The sequence below is a fragment of the Peromyscus maniculatus genome, chromosome 6 (genome assembly GCF_049852395.1).
Source record: "Peromyscus maniculatus bairdii isolate BWxNUB_F1_BW_parent chromosome 6, HU_Pman_BW_mat_3.1, whole genome shotgun sequence".
Lineage (NCBI taxonomy): Eukaryota > Metazoa > Chordata > Mammalia > Rodentia > Cricetidae > Peromyscus > Peromyscus maniculatus.
In genome coordinates this window covers 72,509,466-72,521,094 of record NC_134857.1, presented here as the reverse complement: position 1 = coordinate 72,521,094, position 11,629 = coordinate 72,509,466, and the positions used below count along the sequence as shown (strand labels likewise).

The 11,629-nt window shown below is 44.3% G+C and overlaps 1 long non-coding RNA gene across 2 annotated transcripts; it reads right to left on the bottom strand.

Moving 5' to 3' along the window:
- Nucleotides 1-890: 890 nt before the first annotated feature.
- Nucleotides 891-5,260, bottom strand: LOC143273903 (uncharacterized). 2 transcript variants are annotated; one of them, XR_013052201.1, is made up of 3 exons: nt 5,109-5,260; nt 4,393-4,669; nt 891-4,180 (listed from the first exon to the last, which is right to left on the bottom strand). It is a non-coding gene; the product is annotated as an uncharacterized LOC143273903 (long non-coding RNA). The 2 variants fall into 2 exon arrangements; XR_013052200.1 differs by lacking the exon at nt 5,109-5,260 and having other exon boundaries at nt 891-2,661; nt 3,867-4,180; nt 4,393-4,866.
- Nucleotides 5,261-11,629: the final 6,369 nt, after the last annotated feature.

The window sequence follows — 11,629 nt, the reverse complement described above, 5'->3', positions numbered from 1 at the left end:
GGCTTAGGGCTGCCTATCCCTGTACTAATCACCAGCCAAAGGGACGGAATCCCTTTAATTGGCTGAGGCCATTTGTTTGGGGTCTAATGGATCCTGGAAAGCTATAGTAGATTGTAGTTTTTAAAGTAGCTACAATAGCCAGGCTGTGGTGACGCATACATTTAATCCCAGCACTCTGGAGGCAGGGGTAGGCAGATCTCTATGAGTTTGAGGTCAGCCTGAGCTACAAAGCAAGTTCCAGGATAGTGGGGACTGTTACACAGAGAAACTCTGTCTCGAAAAACAAAACAAAAACAAAAATTTAAAAAGTAGCTGCAATACTACCTGCCTCTCACACCCTCTTCTTCCAGTGAAACTTCAAATTCTTCCCAACAAGAGGTGGAACCTACAGTGTGGTCTAGTCACACAAGCCTAAGATCTCAGCTTGACTGAGCAGGTGGAGGCAGGGGGATCAGGAGTTTAAAGTCATCCCCCCCCCCATTATTAGTTTCAAACTAGCCTGGGCTTCATGAGACCTTGTCTCAAACAAACAAACAAAAAGAAAACAAAACAACAACAAACAGAGATGGGGGCCTCTGTTTCTTTTCCTTGAATCTCAGTGGGCTTGTGACCACTTTGTAAGTATTGCTACACGATTTCTGAGATGTGATATGAATGCGTGATTTAGTCTCTCCAGGCTCACTCTCTCAGGTCACTCAGGAAACTCAGTACTGGGGTCTCTCATGCTGTCTGATAGACAGCCCCACAGGAAGAGGACTTATGGAGACTGATAGCCAACTCAGCCATAGATCCTCCAGCCCCAGTCCCACTGCCATGTGAGGCTGAGGACCACTGCTTCATGCCACAGTTACAAGCCGGTTTGTTATGTAGCAGTAAACAGTGAAAATGGAGGTGCGGTGTAGAAATCCACAATGCTTCCTCGTGTTTCTCACTCTGTCATTGGGTTAGATGTCCAGGAGGAAAGATGTGAAGTCTGAAATTGTACCGCTAAGCTTGAGTTAGTCACTGATGGTAGAAATTAGGAGTGTTGTGACCTGCACAGCTTTTAGGTTGACCTAACTGAGGTGACAGGGGATGAAGAAAGAGACACACATACAGAAAAGCTGTGATTAGGTGGGCTGTATGCTCTGATGGAGACACATCGCCACCAGCAGCAACCTCAAAACATAATGCTTTATTTTATACATCTGAATCCAAGAGGCAGGTTTATTGTATACAGCTGAACAAGGACAAAACAGGTTTGCTTACTCTTGGTAGGAGATCTCTGTAGTAAAGCAGTCTATATCTGAGAGGAGGAAGCTGTGATTGACATTTTCTGCATACACTGTCAATGTTTGCATGTGGACCAATGGGGCAGTTTTGCCATTCCCATGGGTCTGAGGCATTGGGTCCTCGACATGGCCGGGTTCATATCAGCAACACACATTCACTCAGGACTTCATCTGCTTCTTGCACATTCAGGAATTAGCGATACAATTTCAGCTCCTCACGGGGTTTGGGGGTAGGGCGTGAAATCAACTTTATCACAAAGACTAATATTTTGTACACTTTCCTTGACAAGTTGCAGTACAAGGTGACTGTTTGTGATTTAGATATTTGGAATCCAAGGAAAATAGGCATGATGAATATGTACTCTTTAAACCTTAACTGCAATCATCCTGGAAGGAGGAACATTTCTAAGGTACACTTCTCTCTCAGCAGGGTTCCCTATGCATTTTTGCTTATTCTAGAAACAAAGATCATCAGTGTGGATGTCACAAGTGCTGTAGGATGTCCTGCATGCTGTGAATATATGCTGCTATGACAAGGAGAGAGGAGAATTCTGGAAGGTGGAAGGCTGAGGTAGAGAGACACTGCCAGCCAGCCACAAGGAGAAGCATGATGTAAGATACCGGTAAGCCATGAGCCATGTGGCAAGGTATAGATTTATAGAAATGGGTTAATTTAAGATATAAGAACAAATAGCAAGCAGCCTGCCACTGCCATACAGTTTATAAGTAATATGAGCCTCCGTGTGTTTACTTGGAGGTCGTGAGTGGGAGAGATTTGGATCTGACTAAGCTCCCAAACTCACTGTGGCTGAAGGAATCGCTGCTTTCTAGGTCCTCTGCTTTATCATCCTGGGTTTGTTCCCTGACCCTGCTCCCTGGCATGCTGTTCCCCCATCATTTGCTCCAGACCCATCCCTTCCCTGTATTCAAAGCAATTTCTGCAGAGAAGTCTCAGTGTATCTATAAGTCCCTAAAGTTTAAGCCCTGAGTCCTGTTGTCAACTACTTTATAGCTGCAGGCTTACACACTGTTCAAACATGGATGTAGCCCCACACAGAGTGTTTTTTACAAAGTCTGCAGAGGTGCCTCTTCCTGGAAATGGCCCTGCTGTCTCTTCACATCCTTTGCCCAGAAATCTGGCAACACACAGGCAGATGTAGTACAGTCCGGCTGACAGCAGAAAAAGAAGAGCTTCCAGATCCAGAGTTAAGCAAGAATCTCTTCCTCCTCCTCCTCCTTTTTCTTTTTTGGTTTTTCAAGTGGTTTCTCTGTGTAGCTTTGGTGCTTGTCCTGGATCTTGCTCTCTACACCAGGCTAGTCTCGAACTCACAGAGATCCGCCTGGCTTTGCCTCTTGAGTACTGGGATTAAAGGTGTGCGCCACTACCACTCTGTAAGAATCTCCGTCTTCTAAGGATCAAGTGTTGAGATGACTTTAGTTAATCTTGTATATCAAGGCTGGGTATTGCTGTTGCTTTGCTTGCTCTGGCTTTTTATTACTTCAAGGCTTTGAAGAACCAGCCTGCTTCCATTTGAGGCTTAAAAGTCATCTTGTAGTAAAGACAAACTAAGTTCATTTCTGTTTATGATTCAACCTGTTTCTCAAGGATTGGGCTATGCCCCACCTGTAACCTTAACTACAAATGATCCTGGTACTGCCTGTTCCAGGAACTGCAATTTTGTCTTTGTTTCAAAAAGTTAGTAACCATCTGGCAACCCTACCTTTGTTTCAAAAAGTTGTTATGACTACCTTATTATACCCACCTTGAAACCATGTCTTTGTTTCAGGAGGTTCTTAGGATGAACTTGTTATGATGTTCTGCTCCTATAACCCCATCTATTTTGCCCACCAAATGCCCCATTTGGAAACTCCTCTACCCCTGAGCTATAAAAAACTTGTCTTCCTCACATTCAATGCTGACCTCTCAAGCCCTGTCTTAGGGGGAGGCAGCCTGTGTACATGAATAAAAACAACTTGCTTTAATTAATTGCTTGCTTTAATTAATTTGACCATGATGATTTTGGTCAGTGGTCTTTTTTTCTCCTATCTTTAGGATTAAGAGCTTCTATTATTCTATTATTTTATTATTATTATTTGTAATTAGGTGTGTGTGTGTGTGTGTGTGTGTGTGTGTGTGTGTGTGTGTGTGTGAGTGCAGGTGCCAGTGGAGGCCAGAGGCATCAGATCCCCTGGAGCTGGAGTGCAGATGTTTATGAGCTACCTGTTGTGGATGCTGAACCAGGTCCTCTGGAAAAGCAGCAAGTGCTCATAACCAGTGGGAAACCTCTCTAGTCCCTTTTTCAAAAGGATCACTAAAACACAGAAGTACTTGGTAGGTGAATGGATGCTTTAATAGTGGCTGCATTCCCAAGAAATGCTCCAGATCATTTATATGCCTAGACATCACCGAGGAAAACCTACCAGATCAAATACCAGTGGCTTCCAGATTTGAGCGTTGGGAAATTTGAGATTCTACAAAATTGCCCTTCAAGGGTTAATGCTTTGAGGGAGGGAAAACAAGTCCCTTCTTAGGATTGCAAGCCAGCATGTCTGCTTGGAAAGCCAGGCATGGAACAATAGGCATGCTTGTCTCACCTTGAGGAGACACTTGTGGAGCAGTGGCCTCTGGGCACTGTCTGAGGCAGGCTGCCTCCCTCCAGAGTTTCCCAGCCTGTCCAGGACCTCTCATTCTTTCCTCTTGGTCTCAGGACTTGGTGGCAATCCGGTTTCTTAGTCATCTCATGATGCAGAGCTAAGGCAAAAAGCCAGCAAACAGGAATTACCTGTTTCTTAGCCCCGGGTTGCTGGAACGGCCTGCCATTTCCCAGTTAGCTTTTCTTAAAGATGTATTTTATTTTTGATTGCATAGTTTTTAGTGCCTCTCCTTGTGGTTTGGCGGGCGTGGCCTACTGGAAGAGAGAAAATCAAACACTGGTCTAGAGCTAAGCAGTTTGAATTTTCAGTGTAAACGTAGGGCAGGTGGCACACGCCTTTCATCCAGATTCCTGTAAATTAAATGCCACCCTAGTTTACCGATTCCAGCGGCAACGCCCACCCCCCCACACCCCCCAAAAAAGCGAACTGAAAAGGACCATAGTGTGCACTTGGGAAAATTACTTACTTAGTATATTTTTACTGCGCAGACATTGGGTGTCAGTTCAGTGGACTATGAGAGTGTGCGGCGGATGGGATGCAGGTATCCTGAGACTGGGGTACCCGTGAGGGTCCGGCCGGGTGGACAGTAGACTTGAGCCTAGTGGATGCTCTGCGCCACTGTTGGGAATCGTTAAAGAGAGCTGGCTGTGGGCAGGAAACTGTATGGGCTTTGATGACGGAGTCCGAAAAAATGCTCTTGATTCCGCTGGGTGATGTCCTGCCCTGGAGCAGAGTCGAAGTGTCTAAGCAACGACCAGGAAATGACTCAGATTTGTTAAATCAGCACCACCAGCCCCAGCGCACCAGCGGGGTTGCTGGGCCCCGCCAGGTGCGCTGGGTGCGGGGATCTCAGGGGCCAGAATGCAAGGAAGTAGCATTCCTGACTACAGCAGCCAGACTCAGATTTAGAGATAAGAGACACACCTGCAGGCAAGGGAAACTTCAGAATACCGCTCCTTCCCCTCCATTCCCCGCCCTCCCACCCCTATTCCCCGCCCCCATTCCCCGCCCCTCCATCCCCCGCAGCCCCCACATACGCCGCCCTCTGACCTCCCCACTCCCCACCACCCCTTCTCCCCATTCCCCGCCCTTCCGCCCACCCGCACCGGCCCTCAACCTCTAAAGATGCTAGAGCTAGTAGCTAGGGGGAAGTGCTGTTGTGGTGTCCCATCCCCCACATACCTACACAGCCTAAGATTAAGTAGCCTTGGTGGGCAGGATGGGCATGTCTTTCTCTGGCCACTCTGCTTCCTACTTCCTCAACTAAGGAGGAACTTGAGAGTTAAAGAAATCTACATACCCCAGAAAAAATAAATCATCGTTGCTGCTTGACATCCGAGTCCAGCAGTGTCTTTCTGTCCCTCTCTGTCACATCGTTTTTATATGTAACTTATGGACGGGTCAGTGATAATAACTTTATGGGGTGGGGGGGAGCATGCTTCTAATTTCTTGGGACGCAGAGGTGGGAGGATCACTGAAAGTGACTTAGCAAATTCCAGGTGAGAACATGTCTCAAAAACCAAATCAGCTAACGCCTCCCCAGACCATACATACATTTGCTTAGACTGTGTGTATTTGAATTTGTGTGTCTAACTATGTGTAATAGATGTGATACATTTGAAGTAATTAGCTGTTTGTGAACTCTCATGCAAGAACCTGGAATCGATACCTTGTAACAGGCTCTAACTTAGTATTTTCTTCGGGTTTTTTGTTGTTTTTGTTTGTTTTTCTTGCACTTGCATTGATAAAAAGCAATTCATTTAAAAAAAAAAGTCTTTGATGGCTCTGGATTTTTGTTGAAAAATGGTGACTGTCCTCTTTGTTCTGTAAGTGCAAACCATTTATAAATATCAGTTCAAATGGCTAATCCAGTTGGAGACTTTATTTATACACATCTGTTTCTACTAGTTGCCTAGTTACAGTTTTCTGTCCTGTTAGATAGAAACTACCTAGAGTAGTTCTGGTGCATGAACCTACGAGATGAAAGAATAACACCCTGTCCTTTCCCCAAAAGAGATGATTCACGCTCTTGCACAACCCAGTTCTTTGAACTAGTGGGATGAGAACACCACATCCTCTGTCACTGATTGATACTTGAAAGCTCTTTGTGGAGCACTGGTGTCTGACCCGCCTGTGGTCTTCTCTCTAGGGCAATCCCTTTCCCTTCTTCCCTCAGCATTTGTCTTTGGGAGAGACACCTATGCAGCGGAGAGACACCTATGCAGCAGAGAGACACCTATGCAGCAGAGAGACAGGAAGATGGGCACCCCCCCACCACACCCCCCCAGACAGATGTCACAAACCCTGAGGTGAAAATGTCTCAGGAAGAAGATACTTCACTCTCCAGGGAACTGCCATATGAAGATTCATAGTGCAAAATTTCACTCACATGGTCAATTTCGCCTTTCCTGCTGGAGTTTGCAATGGCTTTCCATACCCATCTTGTGACTAATTTGGTAATTACACAATGTGTTCTTTGGCCAGTGTTCTTTTTGCCTTTATGTGAAGAAAAGAAAGCTCCAAATTCCTGAGTGTGTCCTAACTCTGTACTAGAAACTTCAAAAACGACAAAACTGTTTGGAAGCAGGCTGTGATGGTTTGACCACCGCCACAGCAACAGTGAAGGATACAGACATCACCATGGTGATGTTCTCTTTCTCCCTTGCAAAATCTGTGTAATATCGTCACTGCTTTTTAAAACAAACAAACAAAACCCCTCTTTTTTAGTATAATTGAGTATAATAAGGATGTGATAATTCCTAGGTGGAGAAAATAAGAAGGTGTTTTAAAAAAACTAATTTAAACTAATTTAATTGATTGTTGTCTATACTGGTCTTATATGTAGCACTTGGCATCTATTGGTTATAAAATGTCCCTGAATTGCAAACCAAATCTACTTTACATAATCTACACAATAATGTTTAGATTTGACATAGAAATCTAGAGATAGAAGAAAACACTAATATTTGACTTAAAATATCTGCCCTGGAGTATGGTGGCACATCTGCAATCTCTGTACTAGGGGTGGGGGCGGAGGGGTGGGGGTAGAGGGGTGGGGATGGAGGGGTAAAGGGGTTGGTTGGAGGGGTATAGGGATTGGTGTGGAGGAGTGGGTATGGAGGGGTGGAGGAACAGGTGTGGAGGAGTATTGGGGTGGGTGTGGAGGGGTGGAGGGGTGGAGGGCTGGGTGTGGAGGGGTGGAGGAACAGGTGTGGAAGAGTATTGGGATGGGTATGGAGGGGTATAGGGGTGGGTGTGAGGAGTGGAGGAACAGGTGTGGAGGAGTATTGGGGTGGGTGTGGAGGGGTATGGGTAGAAAAAGAAGGATCAGGAGTTTAAGGTCATCAATGGTTACACTGAAGGTTTCAGGAAAGTTGGGGACACATAAAACCTCATTTCAAAACAGCAAAAACAAAAACCAAAAGACTAAAACCCAATCTCTCATGTGTAATTTGACATCTCTTAACCAGAGTAGCATTATCTTAACAAATGACTAATCAAGTAATAGGCACCTGGGAAAATACCTCTTTAACAAAATTACACACAAACATTACAGAATACGTACATTATGGCCAGTCCTAAGCATAATTTTTAAATTGTGTTGGGCTAAAAGCTTAAAACATGAACGATGTTTAGCAAAACTAGAGGAATCAACTCAATAGCTTACAAGGAAAGGCAGTTCACATGTTAGCGTTATAATCTCTTTCAGTTACTTTAGTAGGAAATAAAGGATTCACAAACAGATGCAATGCCTTCTTCAGTTTTTACATTTATGACATCAGTCTAATATTAAATAATATAATTCCAAAGTATTACTTATATACACAAAAAGTACCTGTAACAAAAGATTTTTTACTTCAAAAATAAAAGGACAAAATATTTATCTGTTTATATGTTGCTCATAACACTAATAGAACTTTTAAATGTTATTCCCTTAAGTTTTGCTTTTTATGATTTACTTGTTTTTACTTTATGTGTTGTCCTTGAATGTATACATTGTGTACCGTGTGAATGTTGGTGCCTGTTGAGGCTAGAAGAGGGCATATCAGATCCAGGGGAACTGGAGTTACAGAGGGTTGTGAGCTGCAACATGGGTGCTGGGAGCCGAGCATGGGGCCTCTACAAGAGCAGCAAGTATCCTGAACTGTGAGCCACAAGACCAGCCCCAAGCTTTCTTTTCAAAAGACTGAAACAGAATAATGCTCCCTAAAAGCCATATTTTGTCATCAGCTATTGTCTTTATAATATTGCAACTAATAAAATTTAAGTCTCCACTTCATCCTCATGTATGAAGAACGTTAGAAACAAGCAAAAATGTGTCTGTCTGGTGACGCTCTCACCAGAGACAGACAGAGCTACCTTCTAAAACATCCGCCATGGAAATATAATAAATAGCGATTCCAGAACAAGAAAGAACCCTTCAGAAATAAGAAACAGTGAAGAGCACATTTAAGCAAAAAATGTCTACTCACAAGACTACATAATAAATACAAGCTTTGTGAGTGATTCTTTTTCCTTTAGACACACTCTTCCTGTCAAATAACTGTGGCCTGTGATGAAGCACTCTGATCATATTTTATTGTCAGATAAGTACACAGATGTAGCTAGAGTTTTCTGGCCTTGCCCACAGTCAGGACAAATCTTTGTCACCCGCCAGTCCCACAGCCGCTCAGACCCAACCAAGTAAACACAGAGACTTATATTGCTTACAAACTGTATGGCCACGGCAGGCTTCTTGCTAACTGTTCTTATAGCTTAAATTAATCCATTTCCATAAATCTATACCTTGCCACGTGGCTGGTGGCTTACCGGCATCTTCACATGCTGCTGGTCATGGCGGCAGCTGGCAGTGTCTCTCCGCATCAACCTTCCACTTCCCAGAATTCTCCTCTTTCCTTGTCCCACCTACTTCCTGCCTGGCCACTGGCCAACCAGTGTTTTATTTATTGACCAATGAGAGCAATTTGTCATACAGACCGTCCCACAGCACACAGATAATAAGTAATGAAGCAATAGGCTTTCCCCATTCTTTGAATAACTTCTCAGAGTACAGGTAGTTTTCTCCAAGTGTTGGAAGGAACTATGGGGGCTGCTGGGGAAGAAGAGCCATCAGAGGTCTTACCTAGATGTGAACCTGATGAACTACAAGGCCAGCCTGCCAGGCCAGACTTGCCCAGCTGTGAAATGGTGGCTGGATTGTTCTGAGGCCTGCTCCCCAGGAGGGAATGGAGGCTTGGTATTGTGAACCAAGTAAAAAAACAGACTACTGGGGGAGGTTCTAGCCCTAGAGAGGAACTCACTACCACTGCTTGGCTAAATTGACATGTCATTAAAACTGCCTTCTGAATAGCTGTGTTTATACTCAAAGACAAAAGCTGCTCTGTGAGTTAATCAGAGATGTTTCCCTTTGCAGTGAACAGCAATAAATAAGGGCACAAGGCTGTCCAAGATGCTAAGGTTAAGTGATGGTTCAGGATTCAGCCCTACCACAATTGCTGAGGCTCAAGAGGTTGTGCTAACGCTGCAGAAGAGGGAGCTGAAAGAACAGAAGAGCAAGAAGACCGGGAGAAAGGGTGCGGAATGTCATCTTCTCGGCACCACACTGTTGCAAACGTGGACAGTATACAGCTGTAATTACACGTACTGGGCCCGTGCAAGACTGCCCTTGTCAATAGTTAGTTTTGGATGGGGAAGGTGTTCATGAGGTTACTGCAGGAGTACTTTCCCTTTGGACCACCGGCCAGCAAATAATGACCTGGAGACTTATTATTAATTATGAAAGTTTGGCCGTAGCTTAAGCTTTTCCCCAACTAGCTCTTATAATCTAATTAACCCATATTTTTTAAAATGTACATTCTGCCACGGGGCTTGGTTACCTCTTCTTAGTATGGCACATCAGCTTGCTCTGAGTCTGCTGGTGAAATAGCCTTTCTTCTTCCCAGAGTCCTCTTTCCCCCTGGAAGTCCCATCTATTCTCTCCTGTCTAGCTATTGACCATTCAACTCTTTATTAAACCAATCAGGAGGTGTCTTAGGCAGAGACAAAACTTTACAATGTACACAAATATAAGCAGGGTTTCCAGGAAGAGAGGGAGGAAGCGAGACAAGGAGAGAAAAGACATCGAGCACATGGTACAGAGTAGATAGAGGTAACTGAGCTCTGTGGCAGAACGTAGATTAATAAAAGCAGGTTGGTTTAAGTTATAAGAGCTAGTTGGAAAAAAGCCTAAGCTAAGGCCAAGCTTTCATAATTAATAATAAGTCTCCATGTTGTTATTTGTGGGCTGGCAGTCCCAATGAGAAAGTATAGTTATGTAAGGATTTTGGCTCACAGTTTTAGGGCATAGGCCATCATGGTGGGGACTTCATGACGACTGAAGCTCAAAGCAGCTGTTCACCTGGCATCTACAGCCAAGAAGAGAGTGATGTGTGCTCCTGCTAGGTTTTAAACATTTACTTTTTTTTTTTTTAACTTTTAGTTATATGTGTGAGTGTTTGTATGTGAACATGTGAGCATGACTACAGGTGCCTTAGAAGGGCAGTGGCATTGGATCCCCCCAGAGAGAGTAACAGACAGTTTTGAGTTGATTTTGAAAACCAAACTTGGCTCTTCTACAAGAGCAACTGTGCTTGTTACTACTGAGCCAACTCTCTAGCCCCTCAGCTAGCGTTCTGTTATCCAGTCCAGGACCCAAATCCAGTTTTAGGGTGGGTCTTTGCATCTCAATTAACCTAATCAAAACAACCCCTCATAGACTTGGGAGGCCTAAACTAATTAAAATTATTCCTCGAAGGTACACCTGGGGGCTCTCTCCTAGGTGATTCCAGGCCATCAAGTGGACAATATCAGCAATCAGGAGAGGTTCTCCACTGTAGGGCCTAAGACCTTCCTAGTCATGGACTTTTCACTGGGTTTACAGTGCCCGGCATGGATGTTGTCCTGAGGAGTGTGCTTCAGATTTAGTCCGTAGCTGGTATTGCCCAATGGGCACATCTTGTACAGCAGGTGTTTTTATAACTCATGGGGTTCACAGCTGGCTAAGACCATCCCTGGCTTTTCTCCCCCAACATCCTGCAAAGTATACTCCAGCACTGAGAAAGCAAACCAGCAGGAAGGTCTTTTCCATTTCACTTCTGGCTTGACTTCTCTATGGCTTACAATCAAGGTGTGTGGTGTCTTCAGTAGCAGATCTTACCATCTGGTTCTGATGGGCAAATAAGAACGATGGCAATGACCCCACTGGGGTCTCCCTGACCAACAGTTCCTGGGGAGGTATCTCATGCCTGGTATTGGGGCTTTCATTTACTAACCTATGGCTTCTGGGAGCACCATATCCACTCATGCAGGGTACCTCTGTTCAAACTCTTTTCTTTTAATTATATATTTAAATTAGTTAGTAAAATAGTGAGTTTCTCTATGACTTTTTCATACATCTTTAGTTTTGGTTATCTTTCCTCACTAACACCCCTCTTTCTCACCTCTCCACTCCTATCCCTTTTTAAACCCTTCCATTCCCAGAATCCCCACACTCTACTTTCATAACACATGTGTTCTGTATTTGTTGTAGAGTATCTGACAGAGAAGACTGCTGGGACATGGATTTAAGCCAATAGAAAATCTTTATCAACTGTCCTGCAACTACATTGGGTGTTCGGGATCCTGGTGTAGCACTGAGCCTTTCTCAGGGTGAGATTTTAAGCACA